General features: G+C 39.2%; 1 protein-coding gene and 1 long non-coding RNA gene across 6 annotated transcripts in view; one reads left to right on the top strand and one right to left on the bottom strand.

The window, feature by feature from the left end:
• SLC44A1 (solute carrier family 44 member 1) overlaps window positions 1–18,432 on the bottom strand; it is a 251,700-nt gene that overhangs the window by 196,906 nt on the left and 36,362 nt on the right. The gene's annotated exons all lie outside the window — the stretch shown is intronic.
• LOC129650590 (uncharacterized) lies at window positions 1,329–17,783 on the top strand. Its single transcript, XR_008713847.1, has 3 exons — window positions 1,329–1,430; window positions 16,373–16,592; window positions 17,467–17,783. It is a non-coding gene; the product is annotated as an uncharacterized LOC129650590 (long non-coding RNA).

The following is an 18,432-nucleotide window of genomic DNA, read 5'->3' as shown; positions in this document are numbered from 1 at the left end:
TGTGAAGACTTTATTTTGTTCATGTCAATCTACTTTACACAAAAACCTCCAGTGTTAAAGACAGATAGTCATACACTCCAAATCTTCAAAGCTCCCTCAAAGGACTTAATGGGTCATTAAATTCCCCAATATGCTTTTATTTGCACAGAGTAGTAACAAAAGAATAAAAGAGCTGATGTGTATCATTTTTGCCACAATTTTCAGTAGAGTGAGCAGACCTGATGAAGTTGGGTAGCAATAAAACATGGAGGCTTTCAGCTTTCTGTTCATAGCACCTGAAAATAAAATCTTGTAATAGGATTTTGAAAGACATTGTCTGTCCTTTGGGAAAGCTCTTTCAAGGATTTGGAGTGCATAACTATGTACAGTTACCATAAGTAATCCATTTCATTTGCTAAGCCTGGTGATAGCAATTCATATTTGAAAAGGAAAAATAAAAGCATGATTTTAACAGGCAGTTAAAGGTAATAAGCTACATTGAGTAGAAAGATACAGGCATCTGTGTCCAACTGCTTTTCTTAGTTCATGAACTTTATGCTAAACCACAAACATTCCTCTGTTTAAGGAAAAAGTGAAATGGCAATGATAGTTGCTCTAAGTTATGCATTTGCATAGTGACAGAAAGACCATGGGGAGATATGTTGCCAATGACTTCATTCTTTCCCTGAATGCCCTAAAAAAAAAACCTGTGGGTTTGTTACAAAGATGTCCTTCTTCCATCAGACAACCCAGGGGCTGTCTTTCTTATACACGAGCACATGACAATTACTAGGCAGGGGCCACATTCCTCCTACCCTACAACATAGCTCACAGCATATTGTACCTCCATGAGCAAAGAAACACCATCAAAATTATACAGATAAACCTTGTCTGTAACCCTTGAATAGTATTTCTAACTTGCCTTTCTTCTGAATCAGTGGAAAGTAACATTTTTAATTTAAAATTAGTATTTGGTTTTAATTATATAGTTTTTATGGGCTTCATTTCTCCCCATCACAGTCTACAAGTGTCAGAATATCTTCAGTACTTGGTGACACCAAGGGCAGACTGATAAGACCAAAGCTGTTCTTTGCACCTCCAACTTACTATAGTACAGCCAGTTTCCTGTAGCTAATGGATTTACTGACTTTTATACTGTTACCCACTCCAGTGTTCTTTCCTGGAGAATCCCAGGGATGGGGGAGCCTGGTGGGCTGCCGTCTATGGGGTCGCACAGAGTCAGACACGACTGAAGTGCTTAGCAGCAGCAGCAGCAGCATACTGTTACCCTTTCTCTTAAAGCAGGAACTCACAGGTACTCAAGATAGGATTCTCATTCCAGCCTTGCTTCCTTTCCCTGATGCAATGGCTAAGAACTAACTTATGAAGACTATGATGACTTATGGAGAAGACACATGAAGACTACTCTGATCATATATCATAGCTAATGGGTAAGTGGAAGTGAGTAAATTTATGTCTTAAATCAAAATTAGGTCTTGTCTTTGGCAATGAAGATGTCTTTAGTCTACAGTAATTGTGCACAGAAATAAATATATGTTCAGTTCTGTAGCAGTGCCTAAAAACTCTGAAGGGAACAAATTCCTATTATAGGTAAATGATTTATGAAAATATAGATTACATTCCTTTCTTTGAAGTTACGATTGCATACCATGTTCTTACCACCATCACAATAATTATTATTTCACATTATAATTACTTACTTCTCCAGTAGATGACAAGTTTTTTGAGAGTCAAGGATAATGTTTCTATTTTTTTTTTGTTTAAATCAGGGATCAGTAAGCACTTAAAATTCTTCAAGAGGAAACCTACTCCACATGAAACAATGTGTAGAGAGTCTTGCCCTAAGTGTTTGAATTATATAATGGCTATTCTTCCAAACTTACTGCCTACTTCAGGGCAAGGACTTGTTGGTTTTATTCACTGCTATATCACCAGTAGATGAACAGTGTCTAGCACATAATAGGCTCTCAGTAAATTTATTTAATGGATGAATGAACAAGGCAAGGTCTTTCACCATTAAGTACCATAATGTTTGAGCAAACGTCCTCACTGTCTCCTGCATGAGATCATTTCCCTAAAAAGCATTCTACTGCACCACAGGCTGGCTCCTTTTCCTACAGATATTACACAATATAGCATTTCCCAGAGAGGTTTGTCAATAGAGTCTATGAGAAAAACAAATTCTAGATTTAAGTAAGTTTTAGAAATGCTAGTTAATGAAGTCTAGTCTTTTCAGTAGGACTTCTCTGAGACCTTATTATGAGACTCTCCAAAACATATTTAGCCACCCACAGACCGGGAGACGTGAATACAGACAGTGCCAATCTTTCTCTGAATGCATTTCTGCAAACCAGAGCATAAGAGTTCATGGTTAGGATGGATGCTCCCACTGAAAAGTACTCAGAAGAAAAGGCTGATGGCACTGGCTAAAACTATGCTGAAACTCATAAAAAGAGAATGAAACCTTGCCATCTGCAACAACATGGATGGACTTGGAAGGTATTAATGCTAAGTGAAATAAATCAGACAGAGGAAGACAAATATTAGTATCACTTATATGCAGAATAAAAAATACAACAAACTATTGAATGTAACAAAAAAACAAGCAGAGAGAACAAACTAGCAGTTACTAGTGGGGAGATGGAAGGGAGAGGGGCAATATAGGGGTAAGGAATTAAGAGCAATCAATTGTTAGGTATAAAAGAAGCTACATGGATATATCATACAATACAGAGAATATAGCCAACATTTTACAAAAACTGTAAATGGAGTACAACCTTTAAAAATTGTGAATCATTATTGTACAAGTTGTACACTTGTAACTTAATATGGCATGTCAACTATACTTCAATTTTTTTAAAAAAGACTATTCTGCAACTGAAAGCAATGTATATCAGTTAGACATTTCTGGAAAGTAATTTGGTGATACATTTCAAATAACTCAAAGTAATCTAAAACATTAAAAGAACTGCATGTGGGATGTTCAATATAGTGCTATTATGAGAAAAAAAATAGAAATTAACTATCTACTAATCAAAAATAGTTAAAAATGAGAATGAAATATTAAGCAACCATAAGGATAATTATAAAGATGTTGCACAGTAACATATAAAATGATAATGATAAAAAGCTGTGTTCAGAAACAGGGTATAAAAGTATGCCATGTTCCAGTTATACAATTTATAAAATAGTCTATCCCAATGTACAAGCATTAGAAAAGGATAGTGCAGTTTTTAAATAGTTAGACTTATAATGCATTTTTTACTTCCATTCATGCTATTTAATTATGGAAGAAATAACAACGATAAATATTAACTCCCATTTCTCCAGGTCATGCTTTTTCTACTTCCTCAATATAGTGTCAGCTATAAATAGATGCACAAATGAAAACAACCAGAATGTATTGAAGTCATTCTATCTGACACTTATTGACAAGAGAGCAGAACATTTCAAACTTCACTAGAAAGCTGTATGCTGAGAATCACCTAGGCAATAGCAAGATTTCTCCTGAAAAATGCAGGAGAACCAGTAATATCTGAGAGGTGAAGTCGCTCAGTCATGTCCAACTCTTCACGACCCCATGGGCTGTAGTCTACCAGGCTCCTCTGTCCATGGGATTTTCCAGGCAAGAGTACTGGAGTGGGTAGTACACTCTAATAAACATTACAGAGGAAATACACCAGTGTAGTTAAGAGATGTATACAGCGTATACAGCCAATAAGCACTAAAAAAGCAGGGATGTGAAGCAGGTAGTTGAGCCCTAAGGCCCATGATCACTCGATTCTGCCCTGTTTATTGTGGTAACTGTATCCTGTATGGACATAAGGAACAGACTTGTGGTTGCCAAAGGATAGGTGGGGTGGACTGGGAGTTTGGGATTAGCAGACGCAAAGTACTACATATAGACTGGATAAACAACAAGGTCCTACCGTATTCTGTAATAAACCTTAATAGAAAAGAATATAAAAAAGAACACATGTATTTATAACTGAGTCACTTTGCTGAACATAAGAAATTAACAAAACATTGTAAATTATCTTCAATACAAATTTTAATTTAAAAAAAACATATCTCATATGGACACTGTGGATGATTGGATGTGGAAAGGAAGGGAGGAGGAAATAAGAGGCATAAGAATTACAGTTTACCATTGAACAATGCAAAGGTTAGGGGCATCTAACCCCATGCAGTCAAAAATCTGCATATGACTTTATAGTCAACCCTCTGTATACATGCTTCTTTCATATCCCAGATTCTGACTGGAGGATTCAACCACCCACGGATCATGTGGAACTGTGGTATTTACTGTTGGAAAAATCTGAGAACAAGTAGACCCACACAGTTCAAACCCATGCTGTTCAAGGGTCAAATGAACAGCAAAAATACTATAGTACATTCTGCGGCATGTTTTATCTAAATTGATTGTTTGCATGGCTAATATTTCTTCTTACAGGAAAATTGTAGGACATAACCAAGAATAACATATTTTTAAGCATATTTTGTATTTTGATTTCAAAGATAATTTCCAAATGTCCAAATATTACTGATATTTGAAGAAAACACCTGTAGTGGTGTTTAACAGGTAGAAACAAAGTTTTTTCCTCCTAGCTTTCCATAACTTCCATCTATATTTTGCATAGCATTTGTTTGGATTTCAAGAGTAATAATTATTTAAAACGCTACTTTGCTATTAGGAAATCACATACAAATGTCTATCAACTGATGAATAGATACATACAAATGTGATTTATCCCATAGCATGGAAGATATGTTTTGGAATAAAAAGGAAGTGAAACATACTATAACATGGATGAACTTTGAAAACAATGTACCCGAAAGAAGACAAACACAAAGTCCACATTTAAGTGTATGTAATTCTGTTTATATGAAATGTCCAAAACAGGCAAATCTATAGAAAGAGAAAATAGGTTAGTGTTTCCCTAGGGTTGGATGGGAGTTGAGGGGAGTGAGGAATGACTTTCTTCGGAGGATGATGAAAATGTTCTAAAATTGATTGCAGTGATCAAAACTCAGTGGACATACTCAAAATCATTGAGCAGTACACTTAAGATGGGTAAATTATATAGTATATGGTTACATCTCAATAGAGTTGTTGTATGTATAAGAAAAACTGCACTAAAAGGGGGTCAATTCTGGCTACTTCACATATGGAGTTCTACAGACAGACTCCATATGAACACTTTTAATATAGCTCCACTAGGTATACAAGATAAAAGCGAAATAGTTTAAGGTAAAGAGCTGGGTAATAGTAAAATTTGATGAAAGAAAACATTTTTTGCTGAGAAATTAGAAATTACAAGAATTACTAAAGTGCAGATTTTCATTCCCTTTGTAGGTAGCATAAGGGGAAAAGAGAAGTAAGGTTGCAGAGAACTGAAATATAAGGTTGTTGTTTAGTCACTAAACAACTCTTTTGCAACCCCATGGGCTGTAGTTGCCAGGCTCCTCTGTCCATGAGGATTTCCCAGGCAAGAATACTGGAGTGGGTTGCCATGTCCTCCTCCAGGGGATCTTTGCGACCCAGGAATCAAACCCAAGTCTCCTGCATTAGCAGGTAGATTCTTTACTACTGAGCCACCTGGGAAGCCCGAAATACAAGATAAAACAGATGAAAGTAGAGAGAGAAAAGTCATCTTTTAAAGAGACCAAAGGACACACAGACCAAGGCAAAACTAGACCATGGTATAAAACACAGCTACAGAATGTACTTGTCAGAAAAAAGGGGCCAGGCGGAGAAGTACATACACATGTACTATTTATTTAGCACCTCTTGGGTGCCAGGATCTGTAATTGGCCAATTATAGTGACAAATTATCGTCTGAAAGATACACACTGACACTGGTCTTCCAAATTGTTTTGGGGAAGGGGTGCCAGGGCAGCAGACTCTAGAACGCTGAATAGACAATTCAGGATATGGAGCTGCTGTGCCATGAGTCATCCAGTCTACTCCCCTTCATCTGATTCCATGTCATTAGGCGACCTCACTGTCCTCTGGCTTCCCACAAATTGACAAGCAGTGTGCATAACATAACTACAGAACTTTAGAAAATAAAGCAATGGAGCAATAGAAGTTCCTGCATATGCAGAGAGTCTGGAAGAATATTTATAGACTAAGCTGTGAACAACTGTTATCTCATGAGGTGGGATCAGAAAGGACTCTATTTATATATGTCCATATTTGGGTTGGATTTTTAAATAATCACTGCTTTTCTATTTGGAGAAGGTGATGGCACCCCACTCCAGTACTCTTGCCTGGAAAATCCCATGGACGGAGGAGTCTGGTAGGCTGCAGTCCATGGGGTCGCTAAGAGTCGGACACGACTGAGCGACTTCACTTTCACTTTTCACTTTCATGCATTGGAGAAGGAAATGGCAAGCCACTCCAGTGTTCTTGCCTGGAGAATCCCAGGGACGGGGGAGCCTGGTGGGTTGCCGTCTATGGGGTCGCACAGAGTCAGACACGACTGAAGCAACTTAGCAGCAGCAGCTTTTCTATTAAGCATAAATATGATAATTCTTAAATAATAATTTGGCTTTACCTTAATACTAGCTAAGCTGACAAAAATCTTCTGGTCTGTAGGTCAGTTTAATAAATTAGCCTCCCGAGATGATGCATGTGTCTTAAGACTAGAGTTTACATGAATCTACTATTAACAAAAATATGGACTCATAAAGTAAAATCAAGATTCTGAGCCTTGAAGCCCCAGGGCTTGGTGAATTCCAGAAACAACAGTTAGTCAAGCCTCCTGGCAGCCATCAACTGGGCTTCCTTGGTAAAGCCTGAACCACACCAAGGACTCTGCATTCAAATTATATAAGCAGAAAATATGAAAGAGTTATAATTTAGAATCCTTCTAGAGAATGTTTCCCAGCATTTTAGCCTAATTTACAAACAGGCATCTCTAAGAACAGCAGACCGGCTTTAGCCAACAAACTTTAAAAGGAAAGAGGCTGATTCTGTACTACCAACCAAAACCCTTTCCCTGCCCAATGCATAGATCAGAACCATGGAGAAAGTGCTAGAAGCATAAGATTCCTAGGTTTAGCCTGGCCCTAGAGTCTGAGTCCTAAGTCTAACTACCCACCCCCAGTTCAGGTTTAAAAAGAAAGGTCAGAGTACCCTGTAGTAGATGCCACTGGATGGTATTAATACTTTAGCATCAAAACCAGCTGGCCCTCAGCTACTCCAAAGTATGGCCAACTGGTTATCTCCAAATGACTCTGGGTCTGAGAATGCTATGTTGTCACAAAGCCCCCAGTTCCTACTTCTTGATAAATCCAACTACTAAAATCAAGATATCAGTTATTTAAGTCGAAAATGGAAAAGAACAATACAAGAGAATCAAGCATTAAATTATCTATGGATTAGACTATTTCCGACCCTTCCAATCCTGAGAAACAATGGTTTCACAAATCAGCAAAGGTTTCCAGGAGAAGCAGAATTAATGAAAACCAGTTAAAGACCTAAAGTGATTAAAAGAAAACTCACACAAAAAGACTAGAAACATCCAAGTAAGTGAGGAGGAGCAATGAGTCATCAAATTAATAGCCCTATACATGACAGATACTAAACTTGCTCTTAAAAAAAAAAATCAACCAAGAATAACGAATGTTAATGGACCAACCTTGAATAAATAAATGCTCTGAAAACATGAGCATCTGTAAATCTCCATGCCCAATGAGTCATTAAAGCATCCCACTCATAAGAAACCATTTCTGTCCACCTCCAATGCCAAGTCTCAAGCTCAGGAAGATCTCATTTATATCTTAACTGGTTTGTATCCAATTTTGGCAAACTATCTTTCCCATCAGTCAGTCCTCTGTGTGTCTATTAAAGCTACTTTTCTCACAAGATTAACTATTAGCCCCTTAAAAGTAACAACTTTTTCTTTCTCTCTCTATACCTTTATCTCACCTCTATGTCAACTCTTCTTTCCCTGCTGCCCAAAGTAATGATTCTCAATTAGACTTCAAACTATACCACTTTTAAAGATACTATTCCCATCTTTAGTAGCTCTCCACTTCTCTGAAATCCAATTAAATTCTGCTTCTTTGCATGAAGTTGACCTTATAATAAACTAATCTTCTGTTAGAACTACAGATTTGTTGTTCAGTCATGTCCGACTCTTTGCAACCCCATGGACTGCAGCATGCCAGGCTTCCCTGTCCTTCACCATCTCCCGAAGCTTGCTTAAATTCTTGTCCATTGAGTCAGTGATGGCATTCAACCATCTCATCCTCTGTTGTCCCCTTCTCCTTCTGCCTTCAATCTTTCCCGTCATTGGGGTCTTTTCCAATGAGTTGACTCTTTGCATCAGGTGGCCAAAGTATTGACGTTTCACTTTCAGCATTAGTCCTTCCAATGTATATTTCAGGACTGATTTCCTTTAGGACTGACTGGTTTGATCTTCTTGCAGTCCAAGGGGCTCTCAAGAACCTTCTCCAACACAGACATGATCACAAAAAAACAACCTATTCCAAGATGGTACATTTAAGACTGGGTTACAAAATGACCAGCTAGCAGTCCACTGTGGAATAAAAGCACAAGCCCCTAATAGAATCCTACAGCCAACAAACAGGAGGTAGGACTCCAGGGATCCATACTTGGCTGCTTTTAACCCTAACAATACCTTGGCTCCCTGGCCACAGTGAGACACATCTTTGGCGTCCCGGTGTGCTATAAATATCACTTGGGTCACATCATCATTGTCTAGACACAAGTTTTTGTGCTCTCACTAATAAAAACTATCATAGTGATTGAACAATATCAAAGTGAGAATTAAAAAACAGAGATGAGAACACAAGTATCCAGAGATAGCAAAACACATGCCCCACTGCCAAGAGTATCATGGGCTTTGGAGGAACAAATCAAGGAAAAAAGAACCTCTGCTCTGGTCCAACTGTTCTTTTTCCGCTAAGTGAATTGCCTAGCAATACCTCTCCCCTTAGTCCTCAGCCTAAGGGGAAGTACGATTTGGCCCGAAAGGGGCTATTCCTAGTGTAGGTCCCAACCACCCCACAGGGATCTTTCCATCCCAGAGATCCTTTGTAGGTCCAAAACCCTGTCTGGTACAAGTCCAGCTCAAGGAACTCTCCGTAATACAACACAGTGGATGCTTACTCCCAACTGTCTCTGCTTTCTGGGGGAGGCAGCTTCAAGCAGAAATGTGTGCTGGCCTGAGGCTGATCTCTAGGTGGTTTTTCAGCATCCTCTGTCACATCTGTGTAAGGGGTGTGCTGCAGCTGGCATGTACCAGCTCCTGAGCACCCAACTTCATGTTGGTAGCCTGGTGGGAGTACTTATACCATGGAAATCTGCAAATGTGACAAATCTGGGCATATTATTTCTTTAATGTTGTTAATATTGACCAATACACCACTTATGCCTGTCATGCAATTTGTGACTTTTTCTTTTATATAGAAAAAGTTTGGGGGGGGGGGTACTTTTCTGGTGGTCTAGTGGTTAAGACTGAACTTCCACTGCAGGGGGCCCAGATTTAATCCCTAGTTGGGAAACTAAGGTCCCACATGCTGCAATGCAGGCAAAAAAATTTCTTTTTTTGCATAGCCAAATCAGTTTGACTTTGGACCTTTTCAAACTGCTTTTAAACACTTCAATGATTTGATTATTTTTTCTTCTACTTACTGTCTCATAAAATTAATTTTAATGTATGAGTTATTTGAAAAAAAATTATTTTTTTTTACCTCAAGCAAAACAAAATTCTTTTTTTTTTTTTTTTTTACTTTACAATATTGTATTGGTTTTGCCAAGCATCAACATGAATCCACCACGGGTGTACACGTGTTGCCCATCCTGAACCGCCCCCACCCACCTCCCTCCCTGTACCATCCCTCTGGGTCATCCCAGTTCACCAGCCCCAAGCATCCTGTTTCATGCATCAAACCTGGACTGGCAATTCGTTTCTTATATGATATTATACATGTTTCAATGCCATTCTCCCAAATCATCCCACCCTCTCCCTCTCCCACAGAGTCCAAAAGACTGTTCTATACATCTGCGTCTCTTTTGCTGTCTTGCATACAGGGTTATCATTATCATCTTTCTAAATTCCATATATATGCATTAGTATACTGTATTGGTGTTTTTCTTTCTGGCTTACTTCAAAAATTTTTAACTACTAAATATAATGACATCAATTGCCTGTTGATTCAAAATGGCTTTAACAAATAAATTTTTATTTACAGTATGGTCTTATGTTTACACTATTCTCTCCCATTGACCTATTTCACTATTGTGTCATCAACAATAGCATCTAACATTTTTTGAGAACTTCCATGAACCAGCAAGTTTCTCCATCTCATTGAATCTCACACTTTACAGGTGAAGAAACTCATGGTTGGAGAGATTAGGTAACTGAATTGTGGTTGTAAGTCTGGTAAGTTGTTCAGTTGCTAAGTTGTGTCCAACTCTTTGCAACCCCATGGACAGGTTCCTGTCCTTCACTATCTCCTGGAGTTTGCTCAAACACGTCTATTGAGTAGGTGATGCCATCTGTCTCATCCTCTGCCTCCTCCTTTTCCTTTTGACAGACCTGAAACCCAAGCACTCTACCTCAATACCTAAACTCACAACCACTCTGCTAAACTGTAACAAATTACTGATTGCTACAGCTTGATTATTTCCTTTATGTTTATTGTGTGGTCAAGTCCTCTAAAAATAAATGCATCTTTTACTCAGATCATGTTAAATTTATAAATTAGGGAAAAATTGTATCATCTCAATATTTCAGTTTTTGCATCCAGCAACAAAGTATATTCTTCCAGTTCATTCAAGTTTTATAAATCTCAAGAAAAGCTTTATAATTTTCTTAATTTTGATCACATATATTATTTGTTAGGGTTATTTCTAGGTATTTTGTATTTGTTGTTACTAAGATGGGCGGGTCATGGTGGAGAGATTTGACAGAATGTGGTCCACTAGAGAAGGGAATGGCAAAGCACTTCAGTATTCTTGCCTTGAGAACCCCATGAACAGTATGAAAATGCAAAATGATAGGATACTGAAAGAGAAACGCCCCAGGTCAGTAGGTGCCCAATATGCTACTGGAGATCAGTGGAGAAATAACTCCAGAAAGAATGAAGGGATGGAGCCAAAGCAAAAACAATACCCAGCTGTGGATGTGACTGGTGACAGAAGCAAGGTCTGATGCTGTAAAGAGCAATATTGCGTAGGAACCTGGAATGTCAGGTCCATGAATCAAGGCAAATTGGAAGTGGTCAAACAAGAGATGGCAAGAGTGAATGTCGACATTCTAGGAATCAGCGATCTGATATGGACTGGAATGGGTGAATTTAACTCAGATGACCATTATATCTACTACTGCGGGCAGGAATCCCTCAGAAGAAATGGAGTGGCCATCATGGTCAACAAAAGAGTCCAAAATGCAGTACTTGTATGCAATCTCAAAAACGACAGAATGATCTCTGTTCGTTTCCAAGGCAAACCATTCAATATCACAGTAATCCAAGTCTATGCCCCAACCAGTAATGCTGAAGAAGCTGAAGTGGATCAGGTCTATGAAGACCTACAAGACCTTTTAGAACTAACACCCAAAAAAGATGTCCTTTTCATTACAGGGGACTGGAATGCAAAAGTAGGAAGTCAAGAAACACCTGGAGTTAACAGGCAAATTTGGCCTTGGAATACGGAATGAAGCAGGGCAAAGACTAATAGAGTTTTGCCAAGAAAATGCACTGGTCTGAACAAACACCCTCTTCCAACAACACAAGAGAAGAATCTATACATGGACATCACCAGATGGTCAACACCGAAATCAGATTGATTATATTCTTTGCAGCCAAAGATGGAGAAGCTCTATACAGTCAGCAAAAACAAGACCAGGAGCTGACTGTGGCTCAGACCATGAACTCCTTATTGCCAAATTCAGACTTAAATTGAAGAAAGTAGGGAAAACCACTAGACCATTCAGGTATGACCTAAATCAAATCCCTTATGATTATACAGTGGAAGTGAGAAATAGATTTAAGGGCCTAGACACTGTTTCCACTGTTTCCCCATCTATTTCCCATGAAGTGGTGGGACCGGATGCCATGATCTTTGTTTTCTGAATGTTGAGCTTTAAGCCAACTTCTGCACTCTCCACTTTCCCTTTCATCAAGAGGCTTTTGAGTTCCTCTTCACTTTCTGCCATAAGGGTGGTGTCATCTGCATATCTGAGGTTATTGATATTTCTCCCAGCAATCTTGATTCCAGTTTGTGTTTCTTCCAGTCCAGCGTTTCTCATGATGTACTCTGCATAGAAGTTAAATAAACAGAGTGACAATATACAGCCTTGACGTACTCCTTTTCCTATTTGGAACCAGTCTGTTGTTCCATGTCCAGTTCTAACTGTTGCTTCCTGACCTGCATACAAATTTCTCAAGAGGCACATCAGGTGGTCTGGTATTCCCATCTCTTGAAGAATTTTCCACAGTTTATTGGGATCCACACAGTCATGGGCTTTGGCATAGTCAATAAAGCAGAAATAGATGCTTTTCTGGAACTCTATTGCTTTTTCCATGATCCAGTGGATGTTGGCAATTTGATCTCTGCTTCCTCTGCCTTTTCTAAAACCAGCTTGAACATCTGGAAGTTCACGGTTCACGTATTGCTGAAGCCTGGCTTGGAGAATTTTGAGCATTACTTCACTAGCGTGTGAGATGAGTGCAATTGTGTGGCAGTTTGAGCATTCTTTGGCATTGCCTTTCTTTGGGATTGGAATGAAAACTGACCTTTTCCAGTCCTGTGGCCACTGCTGAGTTTTCCAAGTCTGCTGGCATATTGAGTGCAGCACTTTCACAGCATCATCTTTCAGGATTTAAAATAGCTCCACTGGAATTCCATCACCTCCACTAGCTTTGTTTGTAGTGATGCTTTCTAAGGCCCACTTGACTTCACATTCCAGGATGTCTGGCTCTAGGTCAGTGATCACACCATCGTGATTATCTGGGTCATGAAGATCTTTTTTGTACAGTTGTTCTGTGTATTCTTGCCATCTCTTCTTAATATCTTCTGCTTCTGTTAGGTCCATACCATTTCTGTCCTTTATTGAGCCCATCTTTGCATGAAATGTTCCTTTGGTATCTCTAATTTTCTTAAAGAGATCCCTAGTCTTTCCCATTCTGTTGTTTTCCTCTATTTCTTTGCATTGATTGCTGAAGAAAGCTTTCTTATTTCTTCTTGCTATTCTTTGGAACTCTGCATTCAGATGTTTATATCTTTCCTTTTCTCCTTTGCTTTTCACTTCTCTTCTTTTCACAGCTATTTGTAAGGCTTCCCCAGACAGCCATTTTGCTTTTTTGCATTTCTTTTTCTTGGGGATGGTCTTGATCCCTGTCTCCTGTACAGTGTCATGAACCTCCGTCCATAGTTCATCAGGCACTCTATCTATCAGATCTAGTCCCTTAAATCTATTTCTCAGTTCCACTGTATAATCATAAGGGATTTGATTTAGGTCATACCTGAATGGTCTAGTGGTTTTCCCTAAGGGAAATAGATGGGGAAACAGTGGAAACCGTGTCAGACTTTATTTTTCTGGGCTCCAAAATCACTGCAGATGGTGACTGCAGCCATGAAATTAAAAGACGCTTACTCCTTGGAAGGAAAGTTATGACCAACCTAGATAGCATATTCAAAAGCAGAGACATTACTTTGCCAACAAAGGTTCGTCTAGTCAAGGCTATGGTTTTTCCTGTGGTCATGTATGGATGTGAGAGTTGGACTGTGAAGAAGGCTGAGCACCGAAGAATTGATGCTTTTGAACTGTGGTGTTGGAGAAGACTTTGAGAGTCCCTTGGACTGCAAGGAGATCCAACCAGTCCATTCTGAAGGAGATCGGTCCTGGGTGTTCTTTGGAAGGAATGATGCTAAAGCTGAAACTCCAATACTTTGGCCACCTCATGCGAAGAGTTGACTCATTGGAAAAGACTCTGATGCTGGGAGGGATTGGGGGCAGGAGGAGAAGGGGACGACAGAGGATGAGATGGCTGGATGGCATCACTGACTCGACGGACGTGAGTCTCAGTGAACTCCGGGAGTTGGTGATGGACAGGGAGGCCTGGCGTGCTGCGATTCATGGAGTCGCAAATTGTCGGACACGACTGAGCAACTGATCTGATCTGATCTGATCTGATGGTGAACGGGATATTTTTCCCATTATGTGTTTCCAACTGGTTATTGTTGACACTTGGGAAAGGTACTGCTTTTTGAATGTTGTTGTTGTTCAGTTGCCCATTTATGTCCTACTCTCTGCTGCCTCCTGGACTGCAGCATGCCAGGCTTCCCAGTCCTTCACTAACTGCCAGAGTTTGCTCAAACTCATGTCCATTGAGTCGGTGATACCATCCAACCATGTCATTCTCCTGCTCTTAGTCATTCCCAGCCTCAGGGACTTTTCCAATGAGTCAGCTGTTTGCATCAGGTGACCAAAATACTGAAGCTTCAGTTTCAGCATCAGTCCTTCCAATAAGTATTCAGAGTTGATTTCCTTCAAGATTGACTGGTTTGATCTCCGTGCTATCCAAGGGATGCTTAGGAGTCCTCGCCAGTACCACAGTTCAAAGGCATTAATTCTTTGGTACTTGATCCTCTTTACGGTCCAGCTCTCACAACTGTACGTGATTATGGGGAAGACCATAGCCTTGACTATACAGACCTTTGTCTGCAGAGTGATGTCTATGCTTTTCAACACACGGTTATAGTTTCCCTGCCAAGTAGCAATCGTCTTCTGATGTCATGGATGCATGATTTTTATATACTTATCAAATATAGCCTTTATTAATAATTTTTAGTTGACTTTCTTAGTTTATGTTTTTTCATTTCTGATCATTATTTTTATTTTTGTTTTGTGATTTAATGCATCAATCAGAACTTCTAGAACAATGCTAATAGTGACAGAAGGCTTGCTTATGTGTTCCCGAAGAGAAAATCCTCTAGCATGTCACTGTCAAGTATAATATTGGTTGTTGGTTCAAGACAGTGGATCTTATTAAAGATGTAGTTTTTATTTTCTAGCTTTAAAATAGCTTTGAAAAAGAGAAGAAGGTTTCCCTGGGGGTCAGTAGTGGAGAATCCGCCTGCCAATGCAGGAGACATAGGTACTATCCCTGGTCTGAGAAGATTCCACATGCCATGGAGCAACTAAACCCGTGGACCACAACTATTGAGCCCATGCTCTAGAGCATGGGAATCATAACTACTGAGCCCATGCACTGCAACTGCTGAAGCCTGAGAACCCTAGAATCTGTACTCCACAACAAGAGAAGCCACTGCAATGCAAAGCCTGTGCACTGCAACTAGAGAGTACCCCCACTCACCACAACTAGAGAAAACCCATGCAGAAACGAAGACCAAGCATAGACAAAATAAAATAAATTAAAAAAAATTTTAATGAGGAGACACTGATTTTTTGTATGTTTTTTGAGCATACATACCATTGAGGTAATTTTAGGATTTTTCTTACTGACTTCCTATTTGAAATAGAAAAATTCTAGACTATTCAATAAAAAGGTAGGTCTGAGTTTGGTCCTAGGGTATATGTCAGCTCTAAGCCATCCTAGGTCAACAGTACAGTCTGTTCTGAAAAAAAAAAAAAAAAAAAAAAAAATTATTTCTTTGATATGTATTATCTCACACACATCTGGCAAATAGACAAATGATGTCAGTATAATGGAGAAGTCATTTTGGCTCACATGCAATTTTCCCCAGCATGTTAATATTTCCAAGTAGGCAGACTCAAGTTTTCTCATGATTATTAAAGAGAAAGCCTTAGCAATAAGACCTTCAGCAGGAGGAAAAAGCTGAAAAACCTAAAGAAGCGACTTACTTTTAAGTGATGGCTGAGTCAGTGGCTTCAAAAAAACCATTACACTTTCCTTCTTTTAAGTTACCTGGCAAAGGTGCAAATGCAGCTGAAGAAGCTATAGAGACAATGCTCTTTGTATTAAAACAATTGATTAATTAAGAAGGCTATGTCCTGGATCAGATTCGTAATTCTGACGAAAAGGTCTCTATTAGAAGTAAATATCCTCTAAGACCTACTTCTCAAAGATGAGAGCATTAAGTTCCAGTGTTGAAAGCAACAAGATTTTTCTGTGATATTGGGTACAAACACCAGTAAACTGTTTTTGTTTTCTTCTTTTTCCTTAATACTTCTATTAAGACTGTACTTCGTTACAAAGTTCCTTAGTTTTAAGTGTTCTTTCCCAATTCGATTTCCCATCAGGCCTATTGTTTTTAGCACCTGAATTTGCACAATATGAGGTGATTTTATTTTTAAATTGTTGTTGAGGTTCTAATCTTGCTCTGTTTTTGTTTTCTTGTATTTTCCAGCTTCACCTGTACAGGCTGGCAGAGAAATATCTGCATTCTTCATAGAACCATTGGATCTCATGCAACCTGCTTATCACAATGCAGCCCACTTGAGATTTTTCTTAATCCAGCCAGCTAATAGACACGAAGTATCTGCCATCAAGGAATTGAATATAATTTATTTAAATATTTAAAGTTTAAACATTTTTCACAGATGGAGTACCTGCAGTGAAGACAGGAGGTGTGCAAATTTCTGAAGCATACTCACATGAAGAGTCTGGCCACTCTCAGGCTCCAACTGTCCTGTTTACAATGCACATATGTCACCAAATTCCTGATGTTCTCCCACACAACCTGCTCCACCAACAGCTTTCCCCTCCCCTATAAACAGTAATTCCACCCTCTCAGGCATTCAGACAAAAAGCCGTATTACAACCTCTGTCCCTCAAGTCATATGCCCCATTCATTCACAAAATGCTACTGTCTCAACCTTCCAGCTACGTCCAGAATCTGAATGTGTCCTCACTTCTCCACAGCTACCACCCTTATCTCTCACCTGAGTCACTGTAATACATTTCTATCTGCTTCTATCCTTGTCGTCTCAACACTAGTTTCAAGAAGATGAGACCCTTTTCCTCAGAAAGCCAGAGCACGTTATTCCTCTGCTCAAAAGCCCACAATGTCTTCCAACCTCACCTTGAGCAAAAGTCCAAGTTTTTCTAACAGCCTATAAGATCCTATGTGCTCTGGCACCAACCACCCCTGACCTGTTCCCTTTCCTCTACACACTCCTCCAACCACTCTGGCCTTGTAGCCCCTCCAAGATTCATAGGCCTGCTTCTATCTCCAGACTGTACTTGCTGTTCCCTCTACCTAGATAGGCCCTTCCCAAGTAATCAAGCTGGCTTGTCCCCTCATTTCCTTTGGGTTTTTGCTCAAATGTCATCATCAGAATGAGGCATTTCTTGATCACCATATTATAAATTGCAAATACACACACACACATATACAGACATTCCCTATTTCCTTTCCCTAGCTTATTTTTCTCCATAGCAGAATGGAGAAACTGCTAAACTATTTATTTTACTTATTTTTGTACCTGTCTGGTCCATTAGAAAAGAAGCCTGATGTTCTCTGAGGCATCCCCGGTACCTAGAATGGTTCTTGCTCAATAACTACTTGCTGAGTGACCAAATAAGGCTCACTGTATGATGTGATGAAGGAAGAGACAAAGATGATGCAAAGTTATGGCATTATTCATCACAAATTCAAGGAATACTTGGAAGAAAGTGAGTAGTGCACAGAAGTTTATTTTAATGCAGTCATATGGCTAGGTTGTGAAAACTTGCTCAAGAGATTTACTGAGCTGCTTCCTCAGATCAAGGACACTTGAAATTAAAGGGTTTTGAGTGGTTTGACTTGTCAGACCCCCCAGGGACTCACAAGATTGTTCTTCTATGATGTGACAAGACATCCAGATACACCAAAACTGAGACTGCAGGGGGAAAAAAAGCAGAAGCACTGCTGATATGACCAAGGATATACAAGTGTTCTGACTCACAGTGGATATAAAAATCAAGCAACAGGAGATTGCATTCACTTTCCACAGTGGACCAGTCCCCTCACTCAACAGAATGATTGCATTTAAAAAGTAAAGAATCTTATAAATCAATTTCAAAAGAAATTAAAACATTTTAAAAAGAAGAAATTGCATTTTCAGTATCTGTGGTTACCTCTGAAAGCCATCCTTCAGGGACAGGCCTGAATCACCAAGCATTTGTCCCACTGGTATGGCTCACATGTTCATGAACAAAATGCATGAGCAAAATCCAACCAACAAAAAGTCAATATTCATGACATTCTGAAGATGAATTTGCAAAGCTTAGAATAATCCTAAAACTTCTTACATGTGCTCAACTTAGATGTGTTTTCTATCCCTGATGCTGTGAAAATGTACTCTTTTTCTTCAAAGTGTGGAAATCAATCCTGGAGCTGCCTTCTATGACGTAAACCTAGAGTCATAATAAATTGAACTATGCCTGACTATCCACCTAGAGTTGCAGAATATGGTTGCTTCTTAA

The sequence above is a fragment of the Bubalus kerabau genome, chromosome 4, assembly GCF_029407905.1.
Source record: "Bubalus kerabau isolate K-KA32 ecotype Philippines breed swamp buffalo chromosome 4, PCC_UOA_SB_1v2, whole genome shotgun sequence".
Lineage (NCBI taxonomy): Eukaryota > Metazoa > Chordata > Mammalia > Artiodactyla > Bovidae > Bubalus > Bubalus kerabau.
This window is presented reverse-complemented; position numbering and strand designations above follow the sequence as displayed.